This window comes from Prionailurus viverrinus, unplaced genomic scaffold (genome assembly GCF_022837055.1).
Source record: "Prionailurus viverrinus isolate Anna unplaced genomic scaffold, UM_Priviv_1.0 scaffold_35, whole genome shotgun sequence".
NCBI lineage: Eukaryota > Metazoa > Chordata > Mammalia > Carnivora > Felidae > Prionailurus > Prionailurus viverrinus.
The window spans coordinates 4,749,394-4,762,271 of record NW_025927605.1 but is presented as its reverse complement, the minus strand read 5'-3'; positions in this window follow the sequence as shown (position 1 = coordinate 4,762,271).

Genomic DNA, 12,878 nt, shown 5'->3' with positions numbered 1-12,878 from the left:
TATAAACTAAAAATTATAAAAAGTGAGAAAATGGGTAGCAAATTAAAATAAATATATGGGGGGGGGGCACCTGGGTGCCTCAGTCAGTTAGGCATCCAACTCTTGATTTCAGCTTAGGTCATGATCTCAGGGTCATCGGATCAAGCCCCACATCAGGCTTCAGGCTTCATGCTGGGTGTGGGGGCTGCTTAGGATTCTTTCTCTCTCTCTCTCTCTCTCTCTCTCTGCCCATCACCCACTCATTCTCTCTCTCTTTCTCTCTCTCTCAAAATAAAATTAAAAATTTTTAAATGAATAAATAAACATATGGGGGCACTGGGTGGCTCAGTCAGTTGAGCATCAGATTCTTGATTTTAGCTCAGGTCATGATCCCAAGTTCATGGAGCTGGGCATGAAGCCTGCTTGAGAGTCTCTCTTTCCTTCTGCCCCTCCCCCACTTGTGCATGCAATAAATAAATGAATGAATAAATAAATAAATAAATAAAACAAAATAAACATATGAATATAGCAAGCAAATAGAAAATATGCAAAGCTACTTGGTTTCTATAATTGGTCCTGAGGTTGTAATTGATACCCATGTATTCCTTCTTCAGCTACTCATTCCTTATTTTTCTTGCCCTCAGCCAGACAGTTGCTCTGGTTCTTTATCTGGTAGAATAACCAAAACCTTCATTCCCAAGGGGTATGGGTCCTCATATTCTGCCCTTTTTTATTGTTGTTGTTGCTATGTAGTTTTCCATTAACTTTTATTATTAGGCAAGGATGAACTAAGAGACACCCCAGAAAATCTCCTGGGTTCCAGAAACACTCCTTCTTGCCAACATTTTGTAGCAACACAGTTATCCCTTAGTAATCAGGATCATCACTCCATCCAGTAGGTTAATACCCCACCTCCCTTTTTTCTGGCCATAGCACATGGAGCTTAAATGTCCAGGTGGCAGTCTAATCTTCCAATTCAGGCAAGAGCCATTGTGTCCTGGTGGAAACATCCCACATTTGAGGGCAAAGATCTCCAAACCAGTAGAGCTCAAAGTTGCCAGTATAGGAAGCAAAAATTCTGCAAGTGGGTTATTATGTATAATTTCCCACTCCTATTTGCACCTCTGATTTCTGAACTATTCTGGCTATGAGGGAGACAGCACTATATATTGGTCTCTGATTCAAAGCATATACTGCATCCTGTGAAACAGAACCCCTTCATTTCAGGGTATTGTCTCCCAAAGGACACTGTAACTGAGATTTTTGTAAGCCATTTTTCTTTCAGTTGCTTCTGGGTGATGGGGCATGTGGTAAGATCATTTAATTCCGTGGTTATGAGCCCACTGCTTCACTTCTTTTGCTTTGAAGTGAGTTCCTTGATCAGACACAATGCTGTGTGGAATGTCATGATGGTAGATAAGGCATCCTATGAGTCCACTGGTGCTGGCAGAAGCATTATGAGCACAGAAGGCAAATCCACACCCAGAATTTGTGTCTACTCCAGTAAGGTCAAATCTCTGCCGTTTGGACAGCTTTACTCTGTCAGCATTAACACATATTAATGAATATAATGTTGCCCTGAGATAGACTACTGCATTATTCTTGTTTATTTACAATAGCATTGTCCCATTTTTAAACAGAATTTTATAAAAGTGAGAAACAGAATATGAACATTTTAATGATTGAATTCTAAGGGGAAACTTCTGTCCCCTCAAGAATTAAATGTCTCCTTGAAAACAGAACTATCACTGGGACCATCCTAGAGAGATAGATGCCTAGGGAATTCAAAGGGAAAAGCTCCATCCGCTCCCAAATGATAGCTGACACATGTATAGCACTGTGTACCAGGTACTATTCTTAATGTTTTTGATGTATTTATTCAGTAGTCCTCATGCTCATAATAGTAGGTACATACTCATTATTCACATTTTAGAGAGAGCAAACAGAGGGACATAATTGTTAAGTAATTTGCCCAAAGTCACACAGCTAGTAAGTAGTAGAGTTGGCATTGGAAGTCTCCAGTATCTAGGCTCTTAATAATTAGCTGTTCCATTTTTCATAGGAAGTTTTAGCTTAACAGGTAATAACTATTCCTAACATTTTATATGAGCTCTTCATATAAAAGTTTAATAAAAGTGCCCATTACGCAAATAAGATATAAACAAAATACAAATTTTAACCAACCCCAGTGAGGGAAAACTAACAGTACAGGTTAAAGGGATAACTAGCAATGGTGCTGAGTACATAAGATTGCCACCTGCTGCTTTCTGATGATGTGAGTCGTGACTTCACTTTCCTTCCCCTGCTCTTTAGATAATCTCACAGCATGTAGGGCCTGCTCTTAAATTTGTGATTTTTTTTCCTAAGCCCAGAAACTATTTTCTCCTTTTACATATTGTTTTTCATCCTCCAGTGTCCTTTTACACTTTAGATTGTTGACATATTGCATCTTAACTGTGTTCACCTTTGGCAAGCTTTCCTTACCCCACAGCCTGTGCATGTGATAAATGTTTCTCAGGGCCCTTCTTGCCTTCCACGTTCAGTTTCATAAGCTTGTCAGTCCCTCGGAAGGAAGAATGTCAGTAGATAAATTGACAGATTAGTATGATTACCTTTAGCTCTATGAGTAGAATAGTTTTAGTCAAAAACAAAACTTGATCTCAAGAAAAATAATTTTTAAGTTACAATAATGGGTAAAAACACAAGATTGCCAGGTTTGTGCAGGTGTCAGTGACCTAGAGTAGAACTTATTTTCTTACCATAGCAGGCTTATCATTTCACCAGTAACCCATTTCTCGGAATTGAAAATTAAGTAGCCAAGAAAGAACAAATTGTAGCTGTTAGGAAGTAATATAAATTCAGACAGCTATGGCACAATAATGATTTATGTAGGTCTGAAAGCTCCTGAGGTTGCAGAAACATGATTGGTGCCAAAGTATCGTTCCAGAGTGTCAGCGTTTATTATGAAGACTGCTAGAAATTTGAGGCAGTGTTTGGATAAAGATACTATGCTATCACTTTGGATCATCCCAGGGTAACACATTGATCATCTGGTATCTGAATCCAGAAACAGAGAGCAATGAAGGTGTTTGGAAAACAAAAAAGATAAGGAAACAGGAAGCAAAAAAGAGAAAGAAGTGGTTTAAACCACCAACCACTGATTAGAAAAGGTTGCACAACAACTCAGAGGGTAGAGGAAGTACACTTCAGTCCAAATTTTAGCTTGAAGTCCATTTCTTGCAGACATAGATCACACAGCTTTTGACTGAACAGGCTCCTGGGCCCTCCATCATTTCTGTGGAAGTTTTCTAGAATGTGACTCACATAGAAGGAAGTCAGCCAAATTTTAAAATGCAGAAGACTAAATTGAGGATAAAGATGCGTGCATGTGCCTCTCCTTTCCTTCTGACCCAGCTCTCTTAGAGTCTAATATTCAATGGTCTTTATTTATTTTTTTTAATATATGAAAGTAATTGTCAAATTGGTTTCCATACAACACCCAGTGCTCAGCCCAAAATTCAATGGTCTTTAAAGCATCTCCCAAAATATGTCTGTCCTGATTGACAGGAAACAAGTGAGGAAAGTATGCAGTCTATGAGTGGAAAGATCCTGGCTTTCTGATTCTAGTCCTGGCGCCATCATTTTCTAGTATATCTTTGGCACAGACCATTTTCTCATCTCAACTAATACCAGTTTCAACCTCTCTTACAGTGTAACTTTATGTAGTCATATAATATATAAGAACTTTGTAAACCATAAATCAACAATTTCAAGGCTCTGTATTAGATTGTGGGACATATAGATAAAGAGGTGATTCTATACAGCTAGGAATCCATGGCTTTCACCATAATTTGTATACTTCAGTCAATAAGCTTTCATTTACTACTAGTATTATGCTCAGGTCTCAGTCTTTGTCACCAAGGAGGGCACAGACTAGCGTCTGAGATAGGTTAGTACAGTACTGTTTGATTAAGTGCTACTGTGACCTAGATGGCAGCTTAGGGCCCTCTGTCCCTTGAATATTTCAGTGGTAGACTTTAGGGAAGATTTCAGAAGGCAGATGAGGAAGGGTTTACAGGGCCACAACAGATGCAAAAAGCTTCGAGTGGAATAGTAAACATCACCATTCTTTCTTTTTTCTACCACTTTTATTGTGAATTATAACGTGCATACAGAAAAATGTATTACAGACAAAAGTATAGCTTAACAAATAATTGTCAAACATCTGAGCTACCCACCACCTAAGTGGAGAAATATAATACAAGTAGCATCCTAGAAACCCACCCTTTTCCCATGCACCTCTCCCTGATCATATCCCTCCTTCAAAGAGGATGATTAAAAGGGTGCCTGTGTGGCTCAGTTGGTTAAGTGTCTGACTCTGGATCTTGGCTGAAGTCTCTATCTCAGGATCATGAGTTCAGACCCCACACTGGGCTCCATGCTGGGTGTGGAGCTTACTTTTAAAAAAATAAATAAATAAAGAGGATGCTCTGTAATAATAATTCTCTTCCTTTTCTTGGAGTTTTACCACCAAAGTGTAGACTCCTAAACAATATAGTTTCCCTATTTTTGAACATTATGTAGAGAGAATCATATTAAATATATTCTTTTATGCCTTGATTCTTTCTAAAGGTTAATTTCATGTATCATTAGTTCATTTATATCCATTGCTGTATAGTATTCCATTACATAGGTATACAGTAATCCCTCCCCCGCTTATCTGTGAAGGATACATTCTTGTGAGGGATACATTGTAGATAGTACCAAACATATCCATTAGGATTTTCTCTTTTAAAAAGTTCTATAGAAGACTTTTATCTATTTTTCTGTTGGGTCATCTTTTTTAATTGATTTATACAAGCTCCCTATACTGGATACTTTGCTTTATAAGTTACATATGTTTTAAATATCTTCTCCCACTCTATTGTTTGTGTTTTTGCCTCTTTATGATACCTTTTGATGAACGTAAGTTTTTAATGTTAATATAAGTATAATTTTACCTTTCACATTTAGATCTAAAATCCACCTGGAATTAATTCTTACATATGCTGTGTGGTAGGGATCAAATTTCATTTTTTTTTTAAATTTTTTTTTCAACGTTTATTTATTTTTGGGGGGACAGAGAGAGACAGAGCATGAACGGGGGAGGGGCAGAGAGAGAGGGAGACACAGAATCGGAAACAGGCTCCAGGCTCTGAGCCATCAGCCCAGAGCCCGACGCGGGGCTCGAACTCCCGGACTGCGAGATCGTGACCTGGCTGAAGTCGGACGCTTAACCGACTGCACCACCCAGGCGCCCCTCAAATTTCATTTTTTATCCATGTGGTTACTCAATTGTCCTGGCACAATTTATTGAAAAGTCTAGCCTTTCCCCACTAATCTGCAATGATACTTCTCTCATATATGAAGTGTCCGTTTACACATGAGAATCTATATCTGAGCAGTCTCTTTTGTTTTTCTATTTGTCTATCCCTGCTCTAATGCTGCACTAAAATATAGTTTTTATAATCCATCTTGACAATCTGGTAGAGATTTTTTCACCTCATTCTTCAAGAGTATCATAGCTATTTTTGTCCTTTTGCACTTCTGTATAAATTTTAGAATCAGCTTAAGTTATACACACAGAACTGTTGAAATTTTGTTAGAATTTTATTGTATCCAGAAATTAATTTGGGAAGAATTGACATTTTCACAGTACTGTTTCTTATAATCATTCTTCAACATAGTATCTCTTCTTTTAATTAAGTCTTCTCAGGTCTCTCAATAAGATTGTATAACTTAATGTGTTAGAACGTTTCCAGACCTTTTGTTAGATAGATTCCTAGGTATTTCATATTTTGGGTGCTATTACAATGAGTATTTTCCAAATTTCATTTTCTGCTGATGTATATAAGAATATGATTGGTTTATATGTATATTGATTTAAGCAAATTGCTAAATTATCTTATTCACTTTAACAATTTATCTGTAGACTGTTTTGGGTTTTCTATAAACACATTAGATCACCTGCAAGTAATGTTATTTTCTTTTTTTAATCCTTATATATATTTGTTTTTGTTTTTGTTTTTTTACTTACACCTTCTATACAGTGTCAGACACAATGATAGTAGGCATCCTTATTTTGTTTCTCATCTCAGAAAGAAAGCTTATAACATTTCACCATTAAGTATGATATTTACTGCTGATGTTTTATAATATGGTTATCAGATTAAAGAAATTCCCTTCTATTCCTAGTTTTCTAGGAATTTTTATCCTGAATGGAAATTGAATTTTATCAAGTACATTTTCTGTATCTATTATGATGATCATGTTATTTTTTTCTTAAACTGTTAATGTCATGTATTACATAAATTAATTTTTCAATGTTAAACCAACCTTGAAATCCTAGATAAATCTAACTTTGTCCTAATGTATTATCTTTTCTTCATTGCTGGATTTGGTTTGCGAATATATTTTCTTATTTTTTTATGTAAGTTCATGGGTAAAACTGGCCAGCATTTTTCTTTCTCCTGTTCTTGTTAGATTTTACTAGCATTATAAATGAGTTAGAAAATGCTTCCTCTTTTTCTGTTTCCTGGAAGAGTTTGTATAAGATTGGAATTATTTATTCTAGAATGCTTAATTGAATTTACTGGAGAAACCATTAGGCTTGGAATTTTCTTTGTGGGAAGATATTTTACTACTATAATATGCTTTGTGATTATAGGATTTTTCATATTTTCTGTTTCTTCTTGGTTTAGTATTAGCAAATTATACTTTTCTAGGATAGTGCCCATTTCATCTAAAATCTCAAATTTATTGGTATAACATTGTTCCTTATATTCTCTTTTTAATGCCTATAATAACATCTGTAGGACTGTCCACTTTATGTGCTCACTTTTTTTCTTTTTTCATTCTTGTCAGAGGAATGTCTACTTTATTAGTCATTTCAAAGATCTGATGTCTGTCTTTATTGAACCTTTTTATTATTTGTTTCCTATTTTATTAACTTGTGCCCTGTCTTTCTTTTCTTTCCTTTTATTTGTTTGGACTTATTTTGCCAGCTTTTTTCCCTAGCTTCTTGATATAGATACTTAACTCTGATTTTTTTTCTTTTGGTCTTTCTTCTTTTCTAACATGAATAATTAAGATGATACATTATTGTTCCTCTAAAAACTGGCTTTAGCTTAATCACACAAGTTTGATATGTATATTTTTCTTGTTAAACAAAAAAAAAAATTCTAGTTTTCACTAGGATATTTCCTTTGCTTGACTCATGGGTTATTTACACATATGTGCCTTACTTCCCTAAAATTTGGTGATATTTGGTAATGTTTTCTTAGATTTCCAGGTTGATTGTATAGGGGGCAGGGAAGATGCTATGTATGATATCAATCTTTTGAAATATGTTGAAACTTATTTTATGGCTCAACATATGGACAATGTTGATAAATATTTCAGGCATATATTCTACAGCTGTTAAGTACAGCTTTCTAAATATGTCCATTAGGTTAAGTTTGCTGATCATGTTCAAAACGTCTATATTCTGACTGATACTTTTAGCTGCTTATTCTGTTAATTACTAAGGGGAGTGTGTTATTTTCACTATGGTTGTATATTTGACTATTTTGTCTTCTGATCTGTCAATATTTGTCCTCTGTATTTTGAGGCTATATTATTATTACATAGCAATTCAAAATTGTTATATCTTCCTGGTAAATTGAAACTTTTATCATCCTTAAGTGACATTCTTTGCCACTAATAATTCTTTATGCCTTAAATTTATTTTGCCTAATGTTAATATAGCCACACCAGTTTCCTTTTGGTTAGTATTTACATATCCAATATATTTCTATACTTTTTTTTTCAATATTTTATGTCCTTATGTCTTAGATATGTCTCATAAGCAGTGAATAGATAAACTTATCCATTCTGACAATATTTGCATTTTTACTGGTTCGCTTAGCCCATGTATATTCAATGTAGTTTCTAATACATTTGGATTTCATTCCATATTTTCCTTTGGGTTTTTTATTTGTTTCATCTGTTCTAGGTTTCTCTTGCACTCATTTTTTGTTTTTTTTTCCCAAACTGGTTTGTTTCTATTTTGTTAATGATTACCTTAAAAATTATAGCATGATATACTAAATGATCAAAGTCCAAATGAGGCAATACCTTTTCTTTCTTCCCAGATAAAATATAACCCTTAGAACACTTTAAATTCAATATATTATTATATTATTTTATTGTTACTTAACCCCAAAACACACTATTAATATTGTTTTATTATTTTTATATACAATTATTGCTCATTTAGATTTAACAATATATTTACTAGTTTTTGTTATTATTGTGCTTCATTACTTCTTTTATCTCAGACTTTTCTTCTGGGATCTCTTCTCTTTGGCAAGAATTTACTTTAATGAGAACTTACTGGTGGAAAACTCTCCCAATTTTTGTCAAAAAAATAACTTTACTTACCTTTGTTCTTAAATGATAGTTTTGCTAAGTATAAAATTTTAGGTTGGCAATTATTTCAACACACAGAGGATATAATTTCATCATCAAATGACTTCCCTTAAAGTAAGTTTTAGTTAAACTGTAACTCCTTTGAAGGTAAGCTATCTTTTTCTCTGGTTGCTCTTAACATTTTGCTGTTGTTCTGCAATTTTACTATGACTTGTCTAGATGTGGAGTTCTTTTTATGGATCTTGCTGTTATGCATTGAGCTTCTTGAATCTGTGGCTTAGTATCTTTCATTAGCTCTGCAAAATTCTCAACCATCATCTCTTCAAATATTGTCATCTTCTTAATCTCATTTTCCCCTTCTTTTGGAACTCTGATTGAACATATTTAATACCTTTCATGCTATCCTCCATGTCTATTGACCTCACTCCATATTTTCCATCTTTTGTCTCTCTATATTTTGAGCATTTTTCTCTGGTTTCAATTTCACTGTCTCTTCAGGTATGTCCAATATATTCTTTTACCTGTTCATTAAATCTTTACCAAAGGATCACATTTTTCATTTCTAAAAGTTATATTTGGTCCTTTTACAAATATGATAGGTGACTTTTTATAGTTTCTTCTTGCTATTGATTTTTCAAGCTCATTTTAAAATTTCTTTAAATGTAATAAGTATGTTTATAAACCAGTCTGGTAATTCCAATAAGGATATATTTCTGTGCCTCTTTTTGCTTTTTTTTCTGCTTATTCTTGTGTCATTTCCTTGTGTGCTTTGATATTGTTTGTTGTGAATAACTCATTGTCCTTAAAAAATTATTTGTAGAAATGAAGATGATGTCTTCCTGAAAGATGTGTGTTTAATTCTGACTAGCATCTAGACACACAACCAATCCTGGACACTCACAAACTAACTTTGCAATTTGAGATTCTCTGAAACACCCAGATGATGTAAATCCAGGCTAAGTTATCTGAAAACACAAACCTATGCCACATTTCAGAACTTTTTTCCTTTCTTTTTTTCTTTAACCCCTTAACCCAATACCAAGAGTCTTCCCTGCAGGTGAGGCAAGAGTTATGGGTTTCCTGATGATTCAGTCTTACCTCAATGATGTAGCCCTTTGAGATTCCAGTTAATATGGGAAAGATCTCCTTTAATTAGATTCCCTACCTTGGGTGGGTCCTTGGCCTTGATTTCTAGACTCATCAGTCTACAAGGCTGGCCAAAGCAAAGCCCTAGCTTGCCTGGATTTGTAAATCCCCTTCATATGAGGAAAAATTACATTAGTGTTCTCATGCTTCACTTATCTCCCTGGGTCTCCTTTTTAATTATTTTGGCTTGAGTTTCTTATCAGTTTCTTGTCAACAATTAGATGCTTTTTATGAATGTTTTTAAATTGTCTTATCCAACATTTTAAATTGTTTTCTGTGGGAGAGCTGGAGCAAACAATCTAGTTTACTATTTACCAGAAACACGTTTGGTATCACCATTCTTAAATGTTTTTCATATGTAATATCTACAAGTTTTTACTACCTTGCCCAATTTCAGCCTCTCTCTGTCTTGCCTGTGCTTCCCTGTCTCTCCATTCTCTCTCATTTCAATGTCCCTCTCTAACATCTCAGGAGTAAAATCAATAAATTCCTCATTTTGTTTCCTGCAAAGTAGTTTTCCCCCTTACCCAAGACATCCAACTTCATAGGATCGTATTTGTACCCAGGGGGCTTAACTAACATTTCTCCAAAAGGGTTTCCTTCCCTAAAAGGGTAGGTGCACTATGTTTGGAAGTCTCTAACTCAGCCTGGAGAGATACAGGAAGTATCAGAAGGGAGTAGTACTTAAGCAAAGAGTTACGAAGAATAAGTAAGAGTTGGTGGAGTCTCCCACATCTCTCCAAGCTCAAATAATGACTATTGCAACTGCCCCCATTTCAAAGTCATCTCTAGCACCAGTTTTAACTGCTGGAATAGGAAATTCCTTTTGCAGACATATGCAGTTGATGTATTGAACTTCATATGGGAATCAGAAATGTGAGGTGAAGGAAATCAGCAGATGAAATATGAACCTCAAGCTTCTGGGTTAGTTCAATCTAACCCAGTAGACAAGTACTCCCTTGCTGAGACTGTGAGAGGACAGAAAAAAATTCTTGGGGCACCTGGGTGGCTCAGTGAGTTGAGTCCAACTTTGGCTCAAGTTGTGATCTCATGGTTCATGAGTTCGAGCCCCACATCAGGCTCTGTGCTGACAGGTCAGAGCCTGGAGTCTGCTTTGGATTCTAGGTCTCCCTCTCTCTCTGCTCCTCCCCAACTCATGTTCTCCCCTCTCACTCTCAAAAATAAATATACATTTTAAAAAACAAAAAAAATTATTACTGACAACTGGTAATTCTGAGGTTGAGCCAGCCTTATAAAATTTGGGTATGTCTCCCAAACTTCTTCCAATTCAAAGGCACTTCTGAAAAAAACAATTGTTTACTGAGCCCTAGCAAAGATTTAAAGTTAGATTTAAACTCTGTTTTGGGGCACCTGGGTGGCGCAGTCGGTTAAGCCTCCGACTTCAGCCAGGTCACGATCTCGCGGTCCATGAGTTCGAGCCCCGCGTCAGGCTCTGGGCTGATGGCTCAGAGCCTGGAGCCTGTTTCCGATTCTGTGTCTCCCTTTCTCTCTGCCCCTCCCCCATTCATGCTGTCTCTCTCTGTCCCAAAAATAAATAAACGTTGAAAAAAAATTTAACAAAAAAAATAAACTGTTTTCCAGAAACTTTTACATTAGTGAAACAGTGTACTAATAATTTCAGTATAATATGATGAACGCCATAATAGAAATACATTCAATCTGTATGGGTCATACAGAACTATCCAAATTCTTTAGGTAAGTAGGATGACTACTAAGGAAGGAATATTTGAACTGTAGTGTAAAGGGTAGATAAGGTGCAGAAAGGTAATCTACACAGAAGGAGAGTGAAACCTGTATTTTAAAATGTTTATTTATTTTGAAAGAGAAAAAAAGGGGGCAGAGGGGCAGAGGCAGAAAGAGAATCCCAAGCAGGCTCCACACTCTGTGAAGAGCCTGATTTGGGGCTTGATCTCATGAGGGTGAGATCAAGACCTGAGCTGAAATCAAGAGTTGGATGCTTAACTGACTGAGCCACCCACGCGCCCCAGGAAACCTGTATTTTAAAAAACTTATCATCATAGGGGCGCTTGGCTGGCTCAGTCAGAAGAACATGTGACTCTTGATCTAGGGGTCATGAGTTTAAGCCCCACATTGGGCATAGAAATTACTCAAATAAAAACTTTTTTAAAAATCTTTAAATTTTTCTTTTAACGTTTTATTTATTTTTGAGACAGAGAGAGACAGAACATGAATGGGGGAGGGGCAGAGAGAGAGGGAGACACAGAATCTGAAACAGGCTCCAGGCTCTGAGCTGTCAGCACAGAGCCCGACACGGGGCTCGAACTCACAGACCATGAGATCATGACCTGAGCTGAAGTTGGATGCTTAACTGACCGAGCCACCCAGGCACCCCTAAAAAATCTTTAAAAAATTAAAAAATAGCATGTGATTGTACAAGTAGATGGCACATTTAAATAAAAGGCCAATAGTTTAGTGTGGCTGGAATCAGAATTTAAGGAAGAGGAAAGGGGAAAATGTTGGAGGTAAGAGGGGACCACCCTGTCACCTTTAAACACTTTAATAGGTACCTTTAATTTTTTTATAATATTCTTCCTACTTTGTATTTCTTGTTCAATATTCATCCGTAGTACTGGGAAGTCAATAAATACTATCTAAAGTTAATAAATCAAGAACAAATATAAGAATATCATTTTTAGTTGTAATAGTAACAAACAAAAACTAAAACAGTGGCTGTCTCAAGAAAGTGGGACTAGGTTTATAAGGTAAAAGAATTTGAGAAGAAATTTTTATTTAACTTTTTTGTATTCTTCTGTTCAAGTATGTTCATGTGTACATATTATGTTTTTAAAATAAAAATTTTTATTGTAGTTAAAAAAAATACTTAAAGTGGAGTTAAAAAAAAAAAAAAAAAAACTTAAAGTGCCCAGATCTTAAATGTATAGCTTAATAATGTCTACACAGGTAAACATCCACATAAACACTATCCCAATCAAGATATAAAATATTTCCAATGCCTCAGAAGATTCCTTCATGCCTTCCTATCCAATACTGCTCCCACTATTTGGACTTCTACCACCATCATCCAGTTTTCACTTCATTTACATGGAATTATACACTATGTACTTAAAAAAAAAAAACTTTTTAAATTTTTTTTTTAATGTTTATTTATTTTTGAGATAGAGGCAGAGCATGAACAGGGGAGGGTCAGAGAGAGGGAGACACAGAATCTGAAACAGGCTCCAGGCTCTGAGCTGTCAGCACAGAGCCCGATGTGGGGCTCAAACTCATGGACCGCGAAATCATGACCTGAGCCGAAGTTGGCC